At 41.1% G+C, this 24,077-nt stretch overlaps 1 protein-coding gene across 3 annotated transcripts in view; it reads left to right on the top strand.

The window, feature by feature from the left end:
• The window catches only part of ZFP1 (ZFP1 zinc finger protein), a 63,417-nt gene that overhangs the window by 1,416 nt on the left and 37,924 nt on the right, over positions 1–24,077 (top strand). For 2 of the 3 annotated variants that reach the window (XM_027119256.1, XM_027119253.1), the window contains exon 1: positions 22,480–23,025. The exons of the other annotated variant lie outside the window; for it this stretch is intronic. The gene's annotated coding sequence lies outside the window, so the exon portion shown is untranslated. Of the gene's footprint in view, positions 1–22,479; positions 23,026–24,077 lie in introns of those variants that run through there. 3 annotated transcript variants of the gene reach the window in all.

The following is a 24,077-nucleotide window of genomic DNA, read 5'->3' as shown; positions in this document are numbered from 1 at the left end:
CTCTGTTCCTTTTAGTCAGGAATAGTTTTTAGAAACCAAGATTTGGATGCTAGATGTGCTCTTAAAACCCAAAAGGAGGAGTCAAGACGGTGGTGTGGGAAGACGTGGAGTTAGCGTCTCCCCACAACTAGGGCACCTGCCAGCTGCTGGTGGGGACTCTAACCCCCAAGGAGACAGGAGGAACCCCAGAGTGAACCTGTAGGACGTAGGGGGACCGAGGGGGGAGGAGAACTGGAAGTCAGACCAGATCGGCACCCCTGAGGCCAGGGAGATCAGGAGAGGCAGGTGGTAGGGACTCTCCGGGAGACACGGGAGAGGAGTGGAGGGCGATTGCCCTGCTCACTGGGGCCCGGGGAGCCTGCTGAGCTCCCAAGCCGGTCCCCTGCAATCCAAAGCCCCCTCCAGGCCATGTGGGTCCTGGGGGCTTAGAAGGGAGGCCAGGGAGATCAGGAAAGACAGGCGGGAGAGGAGTGGAGGGCAATTGCCCCGCCCACTGGGGCATGGGGAGCCTGCTGAGCTCCCAGGCCGATCCCCTGCCCTCCAAGGCCCATCCAGGCTGCGTGGGTCCTTGGGAGCATAGGAGGGAGGCCGGGGGGATCAGGAGAGGCAGACAGGAGGGGCCCTCTGGGAGGAGCAGGAGAGGAGTGGAGGATGATTGCCCTGCCCACTCGAGCCCAGGAAGCCTGCTGGGCTCCCTGGTGAGGTGCCCTGCCCTCTGAGACCAGGGGTGGGGGGCACGCCTGGGCCCCTTCTGTTCCTGGAGCCTAAGCCCCACCGCCCACAGCCCCCAGGGTTTTCCAGCCCTGTAGGTCCTGAGCATTGGCCCCGCCCACCACCCAAACCTCGCCCTTTCTTAGGCCCCACTCTCCACAGCCAAGGCCTTTCCCCCCTCCTTTTTTTTTTTTTTTCTTTTCCCTCCTCCTCTTTTTTACTATTATGATACTGACATACCTTGTGGTTGTTGATTCATCTGTATTTTTACTTTTACATTCTTTCTAACATATCTGTTAGTTTCCTAGTCTAATTTTATTTTTTACTTTGTTATTCTTCTCTCTTTTTTTCTTGGGGGGGCACCCCACGTGGCTTGTGGGATCTTGATTTGCCAACACGGAGTCGGGGGGGAAGCTCCTGTGGTGGGAGCTCCGAGTCCAAACCATTGCAAAACAGAGAACCTCAGACTCCTGTGAATATTCATTGGAGTGAGGTCTCACAGAGTTCCTCATCTCAGCACCAAGACCCAGCTCTACCCAATAGCCTACAAACTCCAGTGTTGGAAGCCACAGGCCAAACAACCCATAAAACAGAAACACAATCCCCCTCATAAAAAAAAAAAAAAAAATGAGACTGCAAAAAAATATGTCATAGATGAAGGAGCAAGGTAAAAACCTAGAAGGCCAAATAAATGAAGAGGAAATAGGCAATCTACCTGAAAAAGAATTCAGAGTAATGATAGTAAAGATGATCCAGAATCTCGGAAATAGAATGGAAGCACGAATTGAGAAAATATAAGAAATGTTTAACAAAGTTCTAGAAGAACTAAAGAACAGACAAACAGAGATGAACAACACAATAACTGAAATGAAAACTACACTGGGAGGAATCAATAACAGAATAATGAAGGCAGAAGAATGAATAAGTGAGATGGAAGACGAAATGGTGGAAATAACTGCCGAGGAGCAGAATAAAGAAAAAAGAATGGAAGACAATCTCAGAGGCCTCTGGGACAACACTAAACGCACCAACATTCGAATTATAGGGGTCCCAGAAGAAGAAGAGAAAAAGAAAGGGTCTGAGAAAATATTTGAAGAGATTATAGTGGAAAACTTCCCTAACATGGGAAAGGAAATAGTCACCCAAGTACAGGAAGCACAGAGAGTCCCACACAGGATAAACCCTAGGAAAAACACACCAAGACATATATATATCAAACTAACAAAAATTAAATACAAAGAAAAAATATTAAAAGCAGCAAGGGAAAAACAAAAAATAACATACAAAGGAATCCCCATAAGGTTATCAGCTGATGTTTCAGTGGAAGCCCTGCAGGCCAGAAGGGAGTGGCAGGATATACTTAAAGTGCTGAAAGAGAAAAACCTACTACCAAGATTGCTCTACCCAGCAAGGATCTCATTCAGATTCAATAGAGAAGTCAAAAGCTTTTCAGACAAACAAAAGCTAAGGGAATTCAGCACCACCAAACCAGCTTTACAGCAAATGCTAAAGAAACTTCTCTAGGCGGGAAACACAAGAGAAGAAAAAGACGCACAAAAACAAACCCAAAACAATTAAGAAAATGGTAATAGGAACATACATATCGATAATAACCTTGAATGTAAATGGATTAAATGCCCCAACCAAAACACACAGACTGGCTGAATACATACAAAAACAAGACTCATATATATGCTGTCTACAAGAGACCCACTTCAGACCTAGGGACACATACAGACTGAAAGTGAAGGGATGGAAAAAGATAATGCATGCAAATGGAAATCAAAAGAAAGCTGGAGTAGCAATACTCGTCTCAGATAAAAGAGACGTTAAAATAAAGACTGTTGCAAGAGATAAGGAAGGACACTACATAATGATCAAAGGATCAATCCAAGAAGAAGAGGTAACAATTATGAATGTTTATGCACCCAACAGAGGAGCACCTCAATACATAAATGCTAACAACCATGAAAGGAGAAGTCGACAGCAACACAATAATAGTAGGGGACTTTAACACCCCACTTACACCAATAGACAGATCATCCAAACAGAAAATAAATAAGGAAACACAAGCTTTAAATGACACGATAGACCAAATAGATCTAATTGATATTTATGGAACATTCCACCCAAAAGTGGCAGAATACACTTTCTTCTCAAGTGCACATGGAACATTCTCCAGGATAGATCACATCTTGGGTCACAAATCAAGCCTCGGAAAATTTAAGAAAATTGAAATTGTATCAAGCATCTTTTCTGACCACTACACTATGAAATTGGAAATCAGTTACAGGAAAAAAACCTGTAAAAAACACACATACGTGGAGGCTAAACAGTGCACTACTAAATAACCAAGAAATCACTGAGGAAATCAAAGAAGAAAAAAAATACATAGAAACAAATGACAATGAAAACACAATGACCCAAAACCTTTGGGACGCAGCAAAAGCAGTTCTAAGAGGGAAGTTTATAGCAATTCAATCTCACCTCAAGAAACAAAAAAAAACCTCAAATAAACAATCTAACCCTACACTTAAAACAACTAGAGAAAGAAGAACAAAGAAAACCCGAAGTCAGTAAAAGGAAAGAAATCATAAAGATCAGAGCAGAAATAAATGAAATAGAAACAAAGAAATCAATAGCAAAGATCAATAAACTAAAAGCTGGTTCTTTGAGAAGATAAGCAAAATTGATAAACCCTTAGCCAGACTCATCAAGAAAAAAAGGGAGAGGACGCAAATCAATAAAATTAGAAATGAAAAAGTAGAAATCACAACCAACACTGCAGAAATACAAAGGATTATAAGAGACTACTACGAACAACTATATGCCAATAAAATGGACAACCACAAAGAAATGGACAAATTCTTGTAAAGGTACAATTTTCCAGGACTGAACCAGGAAGAATTAGAAAATATAAACAGACCTATCACAAGTAATGAAATTGAAACCATAATTAAACATTTTCCAACAAACAAAAGTCCAGGACCAGATGGCTTCACAGGCGAATTCTATCAAACATTTAGACAAGTGCTAACACCAATCCTTCTCAAACTCTTCCAAAATATTGCTGAGGGAGAAATACTCCCATACTCAGTCTACAAAGCCACCATCACCCTGACACCTAAACCAGAAAAAGATATCACAAAAAAAGAAAATTATAGACCAATATCACTGATGAACAGAGATGCAAAATCCTGAACGAAATACTAGCAACAGAATCCAACAGCACATTAAAAGGATCATACACCGTGATCAAGTGGTATTTATCCCAGGGATGCAAGAATTCTTCAGTATATGCAAATCAATCAATGTGGTACACCACATTAACAAATTAAGGATAAAAACCATATGATCATCTCAATAGATGCAGAAAAAGCTTTGGACAAAATTCAACACCCATTTATGATAAAACCTCTCCAGAAAATGGGCATAGTGGGAACCTACCTCAACATAATAAAAGCCATATATGACAAACCCACAGCAAGCATCATACTCAATGGTGAAAAACGGAAAGCATTTCCACTAGGATCAGGAACAAGGCAAGGATGTCCACTCTTGCCACTCTTATTCAACATAGTTTTGGAAGTCCTAGCCACAGCAGTCAGAGAAAAAGAAATAAAAGGAATACAAATTGGAAAAGAAGAAGTAAAACTGTCACTCTTTGCCGATGACATGATACTATACATAGAAAATCCTAAAGTTGCAACCAGAAAACTAGAATTAATCAATGAATTTGGTAAGGTTGCAGTATACAAAATTAATGCACAGAAATCTCTGGCATTCCTATACACCAACAACGAAAATCATACAGAGAAATTAAGGAAACACTCCCATTTACCATTGCAACAAAAAGAATAAAATACCTAGGAGTAAACCTGCCTAAGGAGGTGAAAGACTTGTATTCAGAAAACTATAAAACACTGAGGAAAGAAATCAAAGATGACATAAACAGATGGAGAAATATACCATGTTCTTGGACTGGAAGAATCAATATTGTGAAAATGACTATACTGCCCAAAGCAATCTACAGATTCAGTGCAATCCCTGTCAAACTACCGATGGCATTCTTCACAGAATTAGAACAAAAAACTTACAATTCATATGGAAACACAAAGACCCGAATAGCCAAAGCAATCTTGAGAACGAAAAATGGAGTTGGAGGAATCAGGCTCCCTGACTTCAAACTATACCACAAAGCTATAGTAATCAAGACAGTATGGTACTGGCACAAAAACAGAAATATAGAACAATGGAACAGGATAAAATGCCCAGAGATAAACCCATGCACATATGGGCACCTAATTTATGACAAAGGAGGCAAGAACATACAATGGAGAAAAGACAGCCTCTTCAATAAGTGGTGCTGGGAAAACTGGACAGCTACATGTAAAAGAATGAAACTAGAATACTCCCTAACACCATACACAAAAATAAACTCCAAGTGGATTAAAGACCTAAATGTATGACCAGACACTATAAAACTTTTAGGGAAAAACACTCTTTGACATAAACCACAGCAAGATCTTTTTTGACCCACCTCCTAGAGTAACAGAAATAAAAACAAAAATAAAGAAATGGGACTTAATTAAGCTTTTGCACAGCAAAGGTAACTATAAACAAGACAAAAAGACAACCCTCAGAATGGGAGAAAATATTTGCAAACGAAACAACAAAGGATTAATCTCCAAAGTATACAAACAGCTCATGGAGCTCAATATCATAAAAACAAACAAACCAGTTAAAAAATGGGCAGAAGACCTAAATAGACATTTCACCAAAGAAGACATACAGTTGGCCAAGAGGCACATGAAAAGATGCTCAACGTCACTAATTATTAGAGAAATACAAATCAGAACTACAATGAGGTATAACCTCACACTGGTCATAATGGCCATTATCAAAAAAGCTAGAAACAATAAATGCTGGAAAGGGTGTGGTGAAAAGGGAACCCTCCTACACTGTTGGTAGGAATGTAAATTGATACAACCACTATGGAAAACAGTATGGAGGTTCCTTAAAAAACTAAAACTAGAACTACAATATGACCCAGCAATCCCACTACTGGGCATATACCCTGAGAAAACCATAATTTAAAAAGAGACATGCACCACAATGTTCATTGCCGCACTATTTACATTAGCCAGGACATGGAACCAACCTAAATGTCCATCGACAGATGAATGGATAAATAAGATGTGGCACATATATGCAATGGAATATTACTCAGCCATAAAAAGAAATGAAACTGAGTTATTTGTAGTAAGGTGAATGGACCTAGAGTCTGTCATACCGAATGAAGTAAGTCAGAAAGAGAAAAACAAATACCGTATGCTAACGCATATATATGGAATCTAAAAACAAAGAAAAAAAAATCGTACTGATGAACCTAGTTGCAGGGCAGGAATAAAGAGGTAGACATAGAGAATGGACTTGATGACATGGGGTGGGAGGGCGAAGCTGGGGCGAAGTGAGAGTAGCATCGACACATATACACTACCGAATGTAAAATAGTTGGCTGGTGAGAAGCAGCAGCATAGCACAGGGAGATCGGCTCAGTGCTTTGCGGTGACCAAGAGGGGTGGGATAGGGAGGATAGGAGGGAGGCTCAAGAGAGAGGGGATATGAGGACATGTATATGCATATGACTGATTCGCTTTGTTGTGCAACAGAAACTAACACGGTTTTGTGAAGCAATTATACTCCAATAAAGATCTATTAAAAAATAACTCAACAGTAAGAAAACAAACAACCTGATTTAAAAACGGGCAAAAGGTCTGGGCTTCCCTGGTGGCGCAGTGGTTGAGAATCCGCCTGCCGATGCAGGGGACACGGGTTCGTGCCCAGGTCTGGGAAGATCCCACATGCCACAGAGCGGCTAGGCCCATGAGCCATGGCCGCTGAGCCTGCGGGTCCGGAGCCTGTGCTCCACAACGGGAGAGGCCACAACAGTGAGAGGCCCACATACCACAAAATAAATAAATAAATAAATAAAAATAAAAACGGGCAAAATGTCTGAACAGGCATTTCTCCAAAGAAGATATACTGATAGCAAATAAGCATATGAAAAGGTGCTCAATATCATATGTCATCACAGAATTGCAAATTAAAACAAAACAAGATGACACTACACATCTATTAGGATGACTAAAATTTTAAAAACTGACATCGAGTACTGATGAAGGCACAGAGCAACAGGAATTCTCATTCATTGCTGGTGAGAATACAAAATGGTACAGTCACGTTGGAAGACAGTTTGGCAGTTTCTTACAAAGCTAAACATAATCCTACCATGTGATCCAGCAATCGTCTTTCTAGGTACTTACCCAATTGAGTGGAAAGCTTCTGTCCATACAAAAGCCTGCGTACAAATATTTATAGCAGCTTTCATAATCTCCAAAAACTAAAATGTCAACAACCAAACAACCAAAATGTCCATCCAAAGGTGAATGGGTAAAGCAACGGCAGTCCATTCATACAATGGAATATTTGTCAGCTAAAAGTAGAAATAAGCTGTCAAGTCACAAAAAGACATGGAGGAACCTTAAATATACATTGCTAAGTGAAAGAAGTCATTCTGAAAAAACTACACCCTGATTCCAACCATGTCACATTCTGAAAAGACAAAACTAGGGAGGCAGTAAAAAGACCAGTGGTTGCCAGGGATTTGAGACCAGGGGGCTGGTGATGAATAAATGAAGTACAAGGGATTTTTAGGGTGGTAAAGCTATTCTGTATGATACTGTAGTGGTGGATACACGACATTATGCATTTTTCACAACCTATAGAACTTTACAACACCAAAAGTGAACCTTAGTGCAGGCAAATTTCTTTCTTTCTTTCTTTAAATATTTATTTATTTTGGCTGTGCCAGGTCTTAGTTGCAGCAGGCAGGATCTTCGTTGTGGCATGCGGGATCTTTAGTTGCGGCATGCAGGCTTGTTAGTTGCGGCATGCGAACTCTTAGTTGTGGCATGCATGTGGGATCTAGTTCCCCCACCAGGGATCAAACCTGGGCCCCCTGCATTGGGAACACAGAGTCTTACCCACTGGACCACCAGGGAAGTCCCCAGGCAAATTTCTAAAAAAATCATTTAGGAGATTGGCGGATCCCAGGAAAGAATGCAGACTGTGACAAGACAGTCTAACTCTATCTTTCTAAATGTATGAAATGACCTCACTGAAGAGGGTGGGGGAAACAGGTGCTGACCTAAATGAATGGAGTTTATTAGACTAAAGGCAAAAGGAATGGCTCATAAGCACTGTACTCTAATCAGTTAAGTTGTTTCCCACAGGGGTACGAGTTAACACTTCTGATACAGCTTTACGTGTAACTGGATTGATTGAATAAAGTAGTAAATGGGGAAAAGAGACAAGTCTCCCATTCAGAAGAATTCCAAATAAATTATGCAGCTACACCACCCTCAAGGGAGGAAGCATAACTTCCCACTCCCTAAATGTGGGCTTTTCCAGGTGACTTCCTTCCAAAGTACAGTACGGAAAGGGGGAAAGAAAAAGGGTCACATTATAGTGGAGAGACCTGGCAAATGCTACTTCAGCCAGATGATCAAAGTCAACATCAACAGTCAAAAACCACATTGATGGTATGTACCTATACCGAGTTGAATAGCATCCTCCCAAAATTCATGTCCTTCTCAGGACCTCAGAATGGACTTTATTTGAAAATTGGGTCTTTGCAGATGTAATTAGTTAAGACAGGGTCCTGCTAGAGTAGGGCTGGCCATTAGTCCAATGTGACTGGTGTCCGTATAAGAAGAGGCGAAGAGACACAGACACGTGAGGAGAGAAATGTCACGTGACCATGCAGGCAGCAGTTGAGGTGCTGCAGCTCAAGTGAGTCAAGGAAGCTGGGAAGAAGCAAGGAAGGATTCCCCACTATGGGTTTCAGATGCTGCATGTCCTTGCCAACGCCTTGATTTCAGACTTCTAGCCTCCAGAACTGTGAAAAAACAAATTTATGTTGTTTTAAGTCACTTGGTTTGTTATGCTTCATTACAACAGCCCTAGGAAACTAATATAATAGCCTTGATATGGTATGATAAAAATGGTCCTTTTTACCTCTGATGTCTTCCTCCCCAAAGCCCATAACCTCAGTCTAACCATGACAGAAACACCAGACATGTACCAATAGAGGAGCATCCTACAAAATGCCTGACTTGTACTCCTCAAAACTGTCAAAGTCATCGAAAACAAGGGAAGTCTGAAAAAACCACAGCCAAGGAGAGCCCACCTTAGTCCATTCAGGCTGCTGAATGGACTTCAGCAACCCATGAACAATATTTATTGGCTTAAATAATATTTATTTCTCACAGTTCTGGAAGCCAGGACGTCCAAGATCAAGGCTTCGGCAGATCTGGTGTCTGATAAGAACTGCTTCCTGGTTCCTAGACAGCTGTCTTCTTGCTAAGTCCTCACATGGTGGAAGGGGCAAGAGAGATTTCTGGGGTCCGTTTTATAACACTAATCACATTCATGAGGGATCTGGCCTCCTGACCTGATCACCTCCCAAAGGCCCTACCTCCAAATACCATCACATTGGGGATTAGGTTTCAACATATGAATTTTATGGGGACACAAACATTCAGTCTGTAGCAGAGCCTAAGGGGACATGAAGATTAAATGTAATGTAGCATCCTGGATGGAATCCGGGAACAGAAAAGGACATTCAGTAAAATTAAGGAAATCTAAGAAAACTACAGACCTTAGTTAGTAATATACTAATGTTGGCTCATTAATTATAACAAATGAACCATACTAATTAATATAAGATGTTAATTAATAATAGATGGAGGGACTTCCCTGGAGGTGCAGTGGTTAAGACTTTGCCTTCCAGTGCAGGGGGTGTGGGTTTAATCCCTGGTCAGGGAGCTAAGATCCCTCATGCCTCACGGCCAAAAAACCACAACATAACAGAAGCAATATTGTAACAAATTCAATAAAGACTTTAAAAATGGTCCATATCAAAAAAATCTTTAAAAAAATAGGGACTTCCCTGGTGGTGAAGTGGTTAAGAATCTGCCTGCCAATTTGGGGGACACGGATTCAATCCCTGGTCCAGGAAGATCCCACATGCTGTGGAGCAGCTAAGCCCGTGCGCCACAACTGCTGAGCCTGTGAGCCACAACTACTGAGCCCATGCACCTAGAGCCAATGCTCCACAACAAGAGAAGCCACCGCAATGAGAAGCCCACACAACGCAACAAGGAGTAGCTCCTGCTTGCCACAACTAGAGAAAGCCCGTGCAGCAATGAAGACCCAATGCAGCCAAAAAAAAAAAAAGTAGATGGAAACTGTGCACTCTTGTGGGGGCATATTTGGAACTCTGCTATCTGCTCAGTATTTGGTAAATATAAAACTTTTCTGAAAAAATTAGGTCTATTAATAAAAATATAAATAAAAAAGGGGATTAATGAGGGGGGATTGGATCTTAGTAGATAACTAAACATACCAAAAGACACAATAATGAAAAGTGTGGTATTGTTGCATGAATAGACAGAAAGACTAATGGAACAGAATAGAAAGTTCAGAAATATAACCAAATACACACAAATATTTTATGTATGATGAAAGTGGCACCTTAAGTCTGTGTAGTAAAAATGGACTTATTAACACATGTTATCAGGGAGAAAAATAAAATTGGATCCGTATCCAAGGTAAATACCAAAGAGATAAAATATTTAAATGTAAATAAATGAAATCATAAAAGTATTAGAAGAAAACGGCATTTTTGGAATTAATGTGTTGATCCAGTAGATTGCTAATCACAGGTATAAAATTTCTGTTATGTGAAATGAATAAATTCTAGAACTCTACTGTACAGCACTGTGCTTGTATATAAGTACACAGTGCACTTAAAAATCTGTTACGTGGGTAGATCTCATTTTAAGTGTTCTTACACTTAAAACAATTTTTTTAATAAAAAATTTTTAAAGATCTAGTAGACAAGTAAAATGATGAAAGACCCCCTTTTTTTTTTTTCATTTTAACATCTTTATTGGAGTATAATTGCTTTACAATGGTATGTTAGTTTCAGCTTCACAACAAAATGAATCAGTTATATATATACATATGTTCCCATATCTCTTCCCACTTGCGTCTCCCTCCCTCCCACCCTCCCTATCCCACCCCTCCAGGCTGTCACAAAGCACCGAGCTGATCTCCCTGTGCTATGCGGCTGCTTCCCACTAGCTATCTACCTTACGTTTGGTAGTGTATATATGTCCATGCCTCTCTCTCGCTTTGTCAGCGTTTACCCTTCCCCCTCCCCAAATCCTCAAGTCCATTCTCTAGTAAGTCTGTGTCTTTATTCCTGTTTCACCCCTAGGTTTTTCACGACATTTTTTTTTTCTTAAATTCCATATATATGTGTTTGTTTTTTTTTTTAACTAAACAACAAGTATTGCTGAGGCTTCATTGCCACGTTCCTTAGAACCAGAAATGTTTGGTTGACAGTTCTCTGATTTGTGTTAATACACTTTTATTTCAAAAAGTACTTTTGTTCCTCCATTTACTACCCCACTGTATCAGTTAGCTATTGCTGTAGTTTAACAAGCACCTAAAACTCCATGGCATAAAACAATAAACATTTATTCTTTTATTTGATCTCTTTTTTTAAAAATTGAAGTATAGTTGATTTACAATGTTGCATTAATTACTGCTATACAGCAAAGTGATTCAGTTATACATATATATACATTCTATTTTTAAACTCTTTTGGCTGCATTGGGTCTTCGTTGCTGGGTGTGGGCTTTCTCTAGTTGCGGTGAGCGGGGGCTACTCTTTGTTGTGGTGCGCAGGCTTCTCATTGCGGTCGGTGGCTTGTCTTGTTGCGGAGCATGGGCTCTAGGCACGTGGGCTCAGTAGTTGTGGCTCACGGGCTCAGTAGTTGTGGCACACGGGCTTAGTTGCTCCATGGCATGTGGGATCTTCCCGAACCAGGGCTCGAACCTGTGTCCCCTGCATTGGCAGGTGGATTCTTAACCACTGTACCACCAGGGAAGCCCTCCATTTTTAAAACATTCATTTCCATTATGGTTTATCACAGGATATTGAATATAGTTCTCTGTGCTATGCAGTAGGACCTTGTTATTTATCCATTCTATATATAAAAGTTCACATCTGCTAACCCCAACCTCCCACTCCATCCTTCCCCCAACCCCCTTTTCCCTTGGCAACCACCAGTCTGTTCTCTATGTTTGTGATTCTGTTTCATAGATAGGTTCATTTGTGTCATATTTTAGATTCCACATATAAGTGACATCATATGGTATTTGTCTTTCTCTTTCTGACTTACTTCAGTTAGTATAATAGTCTCTAGGTGGGTCCATCCATGTTACTGCAAATAGAATTATTTCATTCTTTTTTATGGCTGAGTAGTATTCCATTCTAAATATGTACCACATCTTTTTTTTCTTTAGATTTTTTTATTTTTATTTTTATTTTTGGCTGTGTTGGGTCTTCGTTGCCGTGTGTGGCCTTCTCTAGTTGCGGCGAGCGGGGCTACTCTTTGTTGAGGTGCACAGGCTTCTCACTGCAGTGGCTTCTCTTGTTATGGAGCACGGGCTCTAGGTGTGTGGGCTTCACTAGTTGTGGCAAGCGAGCTCTAGAGCACAGGCTCAGTAGTTGTGGTGCACGGGCTTAGTTGCTCTACGGTGTGTGGGATCTTCCCGGACCAGGGCTCGAACCCGTGTCCCCTGCAATGGCAGGCGGATTCTTCACCACTGAGCCACCAGGGAGAGTCCCCCACATCTTCTTTATCCATCCATCTGTCAATGGACATTTAGGTTGTTTCCATGTCTTGGCTATTGTGAATAGCGCTGCTATGAACATAGTGGTGTGTGCATCTTTTTGAATTATAGTTTTGTCTGGATATATGCCCAGGAGTGGGATTGCTGGATCATATGGCAACTCTATTTTTAGTTTTCTGAGGAATGTCCATACTGTTTTCCACAGTGGCTGCACCAATTTACATTCCCACCAACAGTGTAGGAGGGTTCCCTTTTCTCTACATCCTCTCCAGCATTTATTGTTTGTAGATTTTTTAATGATGGCCATGCTGACTGGTGTGAGGTGATACCTCATTGTAGTTTTAATTTGCATTTCCCTGATAATTAGTGATGTTGAGCATCTTTTCATGTGCTTTTTGGCCATCTGTATGTCTTCTTTGGAGAAATGTCTATTTAGATCTGCCCATTCTCTGATTGGGTTGTTTGTTTTTTTGATATAGAGCTGCATGAGCTGTTTGTATATTTTGGAAAGTAATCCCACGGATAAAGAAGATGTGGTACATGTATACAATGGAATATTACTCAGCCGTAAAAAGGAACGAAATTGGGTCATTTGTAGAGATGTGGATGGGCCTAGAGACTGTCATACAGAGTGAAGTAAGTCAGAAAGAGAAAAACAGATATCGTATATTAACGCATATATGTGGAATCTAGAAAAATGGTATAGATGAACCAGTTTCCAAGGCAGAAATAGAGACACAGATGTAGCGAACAAACATATGGACACCAAGGGGGGAAAGAAGGGGCGGGGTGGTGGTGGTGGGATGAACTGGGAGACTGGGATTGACATATATACACTAATATGTATAAAATAGATAACTAATAAGAACCTGCTGTATAAAAAAAAATTAAAAAGAATTATAATAATTTAAAAAAAGAAAAAAAGAAAGTAGTCCCTTGTCATGTCTGTCTTTTCCTTTGCAAATATTTTCTCCCATTCTGTAGGTTGTCTTTTTGTTTTGTTTAAGGTTTCCTTTGTTTTGCAAAAGCTTGTAAGTTTGATTAGGTCCCATTTGTTTATTTTTGTTTTTATTTCTATTGCCTTGGGAGACTGACCTAAGAAAACATTGATATTATTCATGTCATTTATTCTTTTTTTTGTTTGTCTTGTTTTGTTTTTTTCTTTGGCCGCATGCGGAATTCCCCCAACCAGGGATCAAACCTGGAAGCATGGAGTCTTAACCCCCGGAAAACCAGCGAAGTCCAGTAAACATTTATTCTTGTTCATGAGTCTATAGGTCAGCTGGGTGATTCTTCTGGTCGTGGCTGGTCTCACTTGTGCATTTTTGGTTAATTTGGGGGGTTGGGTAGGCAGCTCTGCTGATCTCAACTGGAATTTCTCATATATCTGGGCGTCAGCTGGCTGTAGGCTGGTCTAGAAGGGACTCAGAAGGACAACTTGCTCTCTTCCACGTGGTTTCTCGTGTTCCAACAGCATTCTAAGAGAAAGCAGGAATCTGTGAGGGCCAATATATCATGATTTTCATAGCTTTGTAGCCAAGCAAGTCACAAAGCCAGCCTCAATTCAAGAGGCAGGGAAATAGACTGCACCTCCTGATAAGAAGACCTGCAAAGTCAAGTGGTAATTGAGGCCACTCCTTTTCCATAATGACCTCTAAATCCCACTGAGATATCAACTACTTCTGATACAGAAATAAACTTCCTTCAAGCTATTTAGCAAAATGTGACCCATGGCTGGACACAAAGAAATGATAGCTTGTGTATGAAGAACACCTCAGTGTTCTTCAGGATTGCTTTCCTGGAAAAACAAAATACAAAACCAATTTCCCATGGCATAAAAAAAGCAGTGTAGAGCCTTATGCAGTAAAGGGTTAACTTAGCAAGTGTGGGTTGTCTAAACCTTGTACCTTCCAAAGGAAGGCTTGACTGTTGCCCAGCCCTTGTGAGGTAACTTCTAACCTCTAAGCTGGTAGAATATCCTGTCTGATAAGAGTGTTTTTCTTTACCTGGAGACCTTGAACCAGCCAGATGCTTTACGCTGGGGCCCTCGGTCCACATGGTATCAGCTCGACCTGGGGAGGGGCTGGAGACTAAGGTCAGCCGTGTGGGCAGTCAGACATGCCCATAGCACCAATCTGCAATAAAGACCCTGGACACCAAGGCTTGCCTGAGCTTCTGGTGAGCAATACTCCATGTGTGATGTCACATACCATTGCTGGGAGAATCAAGCGATGTATGCATGACACCACTGAGGGAGGACAGATGGAATCTTGTGCCTGGTATCTCGAGGACCTTGGCCTTTGTGCATTTTTCCATTGCTGATTTTAATCTGTGTCCTTTCACTGCAGCAAACTGTAACCATGAGTGAAGCAGCTTGCTGAGTTCTGAGTCCTTCTAAGGAAAAACTGAACCTGAGCATGGTCTGTGGGACCCCCTAAAACAGTCATATTATCATTTTGAAGCCATAGACAGGTTATCTTTTTCAGAATTAAAACTTGTTGGCTTCTCCAGGCTTTTGTTTTTCCGTTTGTAAACAGGTATTTGGACCAATAGCCTCCTGATCTATTCTATGTATGGATCTACTCATAAAATAGGGGAAGCTTTGATGCAGTTGCTTTATTTTGTAATAATACTTTGTCCAATAATACTCAAACCCACATCTTTCTGACTTGTATGAAATTATCTCTAAATTCTCTATAAAAAACAATGCACCCAGTAATAAACCTGATTCCAAATGACTATGATTTTTTTTTCCCCAAGGTGGGATAAACAGGATATTCTTTAGGTGTCTCTCCACAAGGAGGAGATATAGCAAGGAACTAGCTGGAGTTCTTTGCAGTCCCAAGACCCGACTAGCAGGAAAGAAGAACTGAAGGAGCAGCTACCTACCTTGGTGTTATGCGGGGCCACCACCGTTCCCCTGAGGTGGGCAGCCCTGAAAAGTTGGACGATGCTGGAAGCTACCCACTCCAGCAGGATGCAGGATGCGTAGGCAAGCACTTGGTACGCTCAGGTGGACAGGACTACAGAACTGCATGATACTGATAGTAGCTGGGTTTCAAGCGTCGTTACTACTTGCCTCAGTCATTCATTCATTCCTCATCTATACCAAGCACAGTGCTGGAAAGGCCTCAGTAAATGAGACAGACAGTCCTTATATGCCCGGAGGATCCTTGATGAAGACTTCTACGCCATTAACCATGTAAGATCGCTTCATTCACTGAGGTGAAAGATGGCCTTGTCAAACACTCAGTTAAGATAACTAAATTTTTCAAGGTTCAGGTTGGTTCCGTTCTCCAGAGTTAATTTATGTTAAAAACAAAGGAAAGATAGCATGAGATATTCACTTTGCTCCAAATAAGGAGAATTTTTGCAGGCTCCCTACTTTGTAATTTTGTTTTGTTTTTTAAATATTTATTTTTTATTTCACGCCAGGTTTTAGTTGCAGCACATGGGATCTTTGTTGTGGCACATGGGGTCTTTTTTTTTTTTTTTTTTAGTTGCAGCATGTGGGCCCTTTAGTTGTAGCATGCGGGCTCTTAGTTGCGTCATGTGGGATCTAGTTCCCTGACCAGGGATCGAACCCGGGCCCCCTGTGTTGGGAGCACAGAGTCTTAACCACTAGGCCACCAGGGAAGTCTGTGTAATTTTGCCATGAAAAAAAAAATAGAGGCCACTTCTCAGAGCCCCAAATGAGGAGGGAAAGGCTGTGATTAGATATCATTCCTTTCCATCATCTCAGGTATATAAAAGAGGGAGGCAGGTCGACTGGCTGGGAGAAATTGGTGACCAGATGGAGTGGTATTGTCAGACACTGGAAATAATACAAGGAAAGGAACATCCACTGGTAGGTGTCTGATTGTGGAGTCTTGGAATCATGATTATAGGGATTATGGAGCCTAATACGTGATTATGGAGTCTTGGCTCAAACCTCACCTGCTGAGTAAAGTCTTCTCTAGCCATTCTACTCAAAAATGCACACACACCCCGACACTCCTGATACGACCCTCTTAGCAGTGAACTCCATCTGACATGCTCTATGTTTTACTTATTGTTTATTGCCTGTCTCCCTAAGTAGAATGTAAGCTCATAAGGGGAGAGAGCTATGGGTCGCTCACAGCTGTGCCCAAGCACAGTGCCTGCCACCAGCAGGTGCTTGACAAATGTTGATGGCAGGAATGCTGAATAAAGGAGTAGAAAATAATGATGCTTGGGGAAAAAACCTGAACCTCTCACTCAGAAAAAGAATTGTTCTAAAACCTGGCAAGGAGTAAGGAATTGCTGTTAGAATTTGGCCAAAAATTCTTCTTAAACCTTGACCTTCTCAGGTTCTGAGTCTAGATGAAGTAACAGAAAATTGATAATTAAAATTTAAGGTGATCAGGAGAATCCAGACTGTGTGGAAGTTCTTCAGAATAGACAATCCAGTGTTTTCAGCCTATAAATGGCAAAGAAAAAACAAAAAAAGATATGGAGGGGGGGACCTATGTATTAAAAGACATTAATCGTGGGATGTGGATTCATTTGGATCTTGAGTTTTTAAAATTTGAAGAAATGTTCATGGAAACAATTTGGAAATATGAACAACAACTGGACATTTGAATACTATTAAGGAAACTTCTAAAATATTTTAGGTGTGATAATGGCGCACAGTGACTGTGCTTTACAGTGTGATCCACAGGCCCCTGGGGTCTCCAAGACCCTTGCATGGGATCCAGGAGGTCAAGGCTCTTTTAATAACAACACTTCGGCATTATTTTCCTATTTCGTTGAGTTGACATTTGCACTGACGGTGCAAAAGCAGTTGGTGGGGGAGCTTGCTGGTGCCACAGCAGGATTCCAGACAGTGGCACCAAGCGGCACTGGAAGTCACTACCTATTTTTTTTCTTTTGGCAGCGCTGCGGCCTGCAAGATCTTAGCTCCCCAACCAGGGATGGAACCCATGTCCCCCTGCAGTGGAAGCATGGAGTGCTAACCACTGGACCATCAGGGAATTCCCTGGCAGTCACTGCTTTCTGCGCTCTCACGCAATTGCAGGAAAGAAGTGCCAGTTTCACTTAAGAATGACCTTAATGGAGCAGTAAAAACGATTAATTGTATTGTCTCAACCTTTGAGCGCATGTCTTTTTAATATTCTGTCTGATGAAACGGGAAGTACATACAAAGTACTTCTGCTGCACACACAGAAGCAAGACGTTGTCTCCAGGAAAACCACTTGTGCGGTTGAGTCGTGAGCTGAACTAGCTGCTTTTCTCATGAAACATTTTTACTTGAATGGCTGACAGTCAAACAAAGGCTGGGTGTTTGGCAGACATTTTCTCAAAAATGAATGAAGTGAGCTGTCATTTCCAGGAAAACAAGCGACTATATTTCTTGCCCAATGATAAAAGGAGCTTTCAAGTAAAAATTTGAATTTTGGCAAAAACCTGATTCTGCTTCCCAATACTTATTAAAGCTTTTCTGATGAGACCAGTGGTGATATTATTATGGTCATTTGATACTATTTGTAATAAAATGTATCAACATTTCAAAGATCTTTATGACTCAGTAAGCCAGTGTTTTTCAAAGACCAGGGCATGATGTTACAAAATCATGCCTGGATAAATGATCCATTCAAAGTACAAGACAGACCAATGGATTTTAATATAACAGAGTATACAAGTTCTTTGATAAAATCATATGATCTAGGGTCTATGACCCATGGGAATGTCATCTGAGCACGTAAACAAAAATAAAATTTTTTGTCAATATCTATGAGCTAACCACACTGTTATTTATGAGGTTTGGGATATTTGCTCCACTTTAAACAGTCACTATTATAACAGTTAAAATCTCTTTACATCCAATAACAGTGCCATACAAGCATGTACTTACTGTTGGTGCCAGTGCTTGTTGGAACGGAAGTGGATATTACAACATGCTTGGAAGATCAAACAACCACTAGGACATGCTGGCTAGTTGATTGAGAAGAGAGTGAAACCTTAGTGGAAGTTCAAAAAAATTTAAAGCAACATTTAAATTAAAATATGCAATATGTTTTTTTAAAAAACATCCTCTATACTTTTCCTTTATTCCTAAGAGGAAATTAATAGAAAATAATGTGGTTTTGAACTTTGCACGGTCTTCAGAAACAGTCCATGCACACAGTACTCTATGCTGTTATGCATAAGGCAGTAGGGAGTTTATTTTGTGTCAGTTTATTGGGGGAAGAGTGTATATTTCTTCTTTTTGTACATTTCAGTATTTAGTCTTTATGCATAATTTTTACAAAAATAGGATCACACTCTACATACTCTTGTGTGATCTACATTTTTTCATTTCTCAACTCATTAGACACCTCCCCCATGGAGTTAGTATACATTATCATTTTCAATGTCTCCCCAAATTCCATTTACATATCAACTTAATTACATCTATTGAAAGAGTTTTAGACTGTTTCCAGTGTTTTGCAGATATAAGCTGTCATGTGAGAACATTCATGTATATACATCATGTACAAGATTAAAATCTATGATAATTTAAAATTTTTAACTTTTGATACAATGAGGACTTCAGAAAGATTTTAGGTACTATAGTCCCACCAGAATTGTATAAAAAATTTTTCCAAGTTGTTCCAGTCCTGGGTCTCATTACCCTTTTAAACACTGGCCAAACTTATAGGTCAAAATGATATTACATATGTTATCATATAGCTTTTCTTTGATTTTGAGTAGAGAGAAAACATTTTTGATAAATTTATTCTGTGTATTTCATCTTTAATTGGTTCTTCATATACTGAGCTTATTTTTCTTAATGGGGTTGAATTAACATATAAGAGGAGTTCATAAATTAAGACTACCCTTTTTCTTCATTCATGTACCATGTATATTTGCCCAGCTTATTTTTCACTTCGTTTATAGCATTTTTTTCAAAATTTGTCTCTATAGTTGAATTTGTCAGTTATTTCCTTGATGATTTCTGCCTTTGGTGTCATAGCTTCTCACCCAAAGAATATAAAAAACATTCCCTTATCATTTCTTTACAACTACTTTGATACTTTCACTTTAAAATTTAAATCGTGAATCCGGCTTATACTTAATTGTCCTAATATGCAATCTTAGGAGTCTAACATTTTTTTCCTCCAAATTGTTAATTAGTTGCCCAAGAACAATCATGGAAAATTCCAATCTTTCACAAGTGCTGTGAAAACAGACACTAAATTAGTATATACACCTGAGTCTTTTTTTTTTCTGGAGCCAGTACTAAAAAGTTTTCATGTTTTAGCTTTGTAATGCATTTTTATATCTAATAGTTATTAGTCTCGCTTTTAAAAAAATATCCTGAGTATTCTGTTTTTCTTTCTGATGAAGTATGGAATTATTCCATCAAACAAAAAATAATCAAAAGGGTACAAACAATAAATAACAGAAATACCTTGCTGAGACTTTGAGTTTTAGTAATTTACAGTTATGCAACAATCACTTCAACCCAGCTTATTATTTTTTAAAATTCTGGTAAAATATATATAATATAAAATTTACCATTTTTAAGTATACAATTCAGTGGTGTTAAGCACATTCACAGTGTTGTTTATCCATCACCATCATCTCTTTTCAGAACTTTTTCATCATCCCAAATAGAAACTCCCTACCCATTAAACAGTAACTCCCATGCCTTCCCCCACTCTTGTCCCCAGCAATCTCTACTTTCTGTCTATGAATTTGCCTATTCTAGATACTTTATGTAAGCAGAATCATACAATATTTGTCCTTTTGTATGTGGCTTATTTCATTTGTATTTTCAAGGTTCATCCATGTGGTAGCATGTACCAGAACTTCATTCTTTTTTTGACTGAATAATATTCCACACTATATGTGTATACCACATTTTATTTATCCATTCTTCTGTTGATGGGCACTAAGGTTGTTTCCATCTTTTTGCTGTAGTGAATAGTGCTGCTATGAACATTGATGTACAAGTAATATATCTGAGCAGAACCCTATGATAGGGTCTTCCCAGGAGAGAACTGCCCCCACCAATGTCCTCTGCCTGCCTCTTGTTTGTAGAAAACTTTAGCCTTGTAGGCCTTCCCCAAGTTCCAAAGAGCAAATTTAATCAGAGAAGTGAGAAAATACAAAAACAAAGAAAAACAGTCAAGCAAGGCAAAATAATAATTGTTCGGCCACTAAACAAACTCAAGGACCTTTAGTTCCTTCGCAAGGGCTATAGATAACATTTTGAACCATATCCTTGAGCTATTTCGCAAATCCTGAAACCTCTGCCAGGTGGAAGAAGTTAACTACCTGTTGACCACAAGCACATAGACCACAAACTGGTTGAAACCAGAAGGTTGATGATGTTGACTCCTGATTACCTCGCCACCAATCAATCATAAGGAGGTCCATGAGCTGATTACTCCACACCCCACAATCCTCTCCCTCACCCTGTCTTTAAAAATCTTTCCCTAAAAGCCATTGGGGAATTCCAGTGTTTTAAGCATTATTCGCCTCTACTCCTTGCTTGGCCTTGCAGTAAACCCTGCACTTTCCTTCACCACAGCCTGGTATCAATAGACTGGCTTCACTGTTTGCATACAGACCCAAGTTTGGTTCAGTAACAGTAGCTTTTTGAGACTATATGTTGTTTTAATTAAAAACTAGTTGCTACCACTACACACCTATTAGAATGGCCAAAATCCACAACACTGACAACACCAAATGCTGACAGGGGTGTGGAGCAACAGGAACTCTCATTCATTGCTGGTGGGAATGCAAAATGGTACAGCCATTTTGGAAGACAGTCTGGCAGTTTCTACAAAACTAAATATATTCTCATCATAAAATCTGACAGTTGTGTTCCTTGATATTTATACAAATGAGAAACTTACTTTATTTCCACACAAAACACTGCACAGGGATGCTTATAGCAGCTTTATTCATAATTGTCAAAACTTGGAAGCAACGAAGATGTCCTTCAATTGCTGAATGGATAAATAAGTGGTGGTACATGCATACAATGGAATATTATTCAGTGCTAAAAAGAAATGAGCCATCAAGCCATGAAAAGACATGGAGGAACTTTAAGTGCATATTACTAAGTGAAAGAAACCAATCTGAAAAGGCTACATACTGAATGATTCCAACTATGTTACATTCTGGAAAAGGCGAAAGTGTAATAGGGAAGAAATTTCGTATTCTATTACAAGTTAATCACTAAAGGGATGTTGCCTATAAGCTTAAATTATACATAATAGACCATCTCTGGGAACCTCTGCCTCCCAGGTAATGTGTATTAAGCTAAAATACCTTTCTTCAGCTCACAGGAAACATCTTGACCAGGCCCACCTGTGAATGACTGCAGGAAGAAGAAATTAACATATCCCCTCCAGAGGCTGAGGGGAACCAGGAAGTGTTTGACCCTACTCCCTCCCTTTTTTTAGTGTAAAAGAAGTCTGAGTTCTAACTCAGGCAAGATGGTTCTTTGGGACACACATTCATCTTCTTCTCGGTCTGCTGGTTTTCTGGGTTAAGTCGCTATTTCTTGCCCCAAGAACGTCTCTTGGTTTATTGACCTGCGGTGCAGCTTGGACTCGGTAACAATCCTAGGAGTACAGTAAAAAGGTCAGTGACTTTCAGGGACTCAGGGAGAAGGAGGGAAGGATGAATAGACGGAGCACAGGGAATTTTGTGGGCAGTGAAACAATTCTGTATGATACTATGGTGGTGGATACATGTCATCATATATTTGCCAAAGAGGTATATATTTGCCAAAACCCATAGAATGTTCAACACCCAGAGTGAACCCTAGTGTAAACTATGGACTTCGGGTGATTTGTCAGTGTACGTTCGATCGTAGCAAATGTACCACTGTGGTACTGGAGGTTGATAGTGGAGGAGGCCATGCATGTGGGGGTGCAGGTGGTATAGTGGAACTCTATGTTCCTCATAGACGAACATCTGCATCTCCTCATATTTTACTGTAAACCTAAAACTTAAAAAAAAAAAAATTTGCAGCACATGGTATCTTTATGGCCGATTTTATTATTTAAAAATATCAGAAAGGTGTGAACTTAATGTTATAGTTATCTTTGAAAAGTGAGATTATGGGTAATATTTATTTTATACATATTTTCTAATTTAAATGCTGTTACCATAGATTACCTGTGTAATCTTTAAAAGCCAGGATTTGTATTTTGGGGTAGGTAGTGGTTATAACTCATAAACCGCTCTGGTGGAAGTGAAGTCCAGGCCAAGGGATTATCTTGGTCAGCGCTCATCCGACCGGCTAAACAAGGTGAAGACTTTCCTGAGAGTCCCTACGGTGAGGCCCTGCAGGCTTATGGGAAATGTAGTCCCGAAGTTCGATGGACCACCCCTCGGAGGACCCTGGGATGGAAAGCAGCCCCTGCATCTGCGCATGTGCAATGCTGCGAGCGCGCCGGTGGCCGCCCTTCCCCCACCTCCCGCCGCGAGTGGGTGACAGGGCTCCGGTCTCCACGCGTTTTAGCCGTCCCGCGCCGTGACCCGGCCTGGCACTGAGCCACGAGCGGAGGCTGTGCCCCTCCAGGTATGAGGGGGCCTGCCAGGCAGCTCCGCGGGGTCTGGGGGCCGAGGGGAAGGAGATGAGGGATGGGCTCGTGCCCGCGTGGGGTGGAAGCCCAAACTTCGGAGACTCGCAGGCGGCGGCGACCCTCGGGGTGGTGTCTGGGGCGGCCCGGCCCTCTCCTCGGCGCGGGACCGGCTGGGCCCGCCTGGCCGGACGTGCGGGGGCGGGAACGGCCGAAGGGGAGGGCGGTGGCGAGGGCCAGCCTTCCTCCCTTTGTCAGGCAAAGCGCCTCCGACCCGCCGCGAAGGTCTTCGGCCGCGCGGCAGCAGGTCCTGAAACCCGGCGGGCGGGCGGGCGGGCGCAGGGCGAGGCTGGGGGCGGGGCCGGGCGCACCTGGCAGCGCCCGGATGCCGCGTGCGGCTGCCCAGGGCCTCGCGGGGTGGAGGGAGGCTTGAAGGGTTTCCCAAGTTTCCTGATGCGCAAATTGCTGAATGAGTAAGACCTGTGACCTCTTTGCAAGAGCCTTTTCAGCTGAAGTGTTCACCCAATCCTCACACCTACCCTGTGTCTTCGCTTAGTTCCTCAGTTTCAACAGAAGGAAAAGTGAAGGCTCTGGTGAAGTGATTTACCCAAGGTCACACAGCCAGCTGGTATTTTGTCATATGAATGGGAAGTATTTTTTCATTTGCCTTTTAATTTTGCTCATTGGTGGTTTTTGCCATGGAGGCGTTTTGAATTTCTTTATGGTTGAATTTACTGCTCTTCCTTTTTATGACACCCAAAAGCCTTCACTACTTTGAGATTATACAAGTTTTACTAATGATTCCCACTGGTACTTTAGAATAAGTTATATTTTAAAGAAATTTGTTGGGACTTTTATTTTTAAGATGTTGGAGGTAGGAGTTTATTAATTAATTTATTTTTGCTGTGTTGCGTCTTCGTTTCTGTGCAAGGGCTTTCTCTAGTTGTGGCAAGCGGGGGCCACTCTTTATCGCGGTGCACGGGCCTCTCACTATCGCGGCCTCTCTTGTTGCGGAGCACAGGCTCCAGACGCGCAGGCTCAGTAGTTGTGG

The sequence above is a fragment of the Aethalodelphis obliquidens genome, unplaced genomic scaffold, assembly GCF_003676395.1.
Source record: "Aethalodelphis obliquidens isolate GAN/ISIS:26980383/991018 unplaced genomic scaffold, ASM367639v1 scaffold20, whole genome shotgun sequence".
Lineage (NCBI taxonomy): Eukaryota > Metazoa > Chordata > Mammalia > Artiodactyla > Delphinidae > Aethalodelphis > Aethalodelphis obliquidens.
Note: the sequence above shows the minus strand (reverse complement) of the source record. Positions and strands in the feature narration are given on the sequence as shown.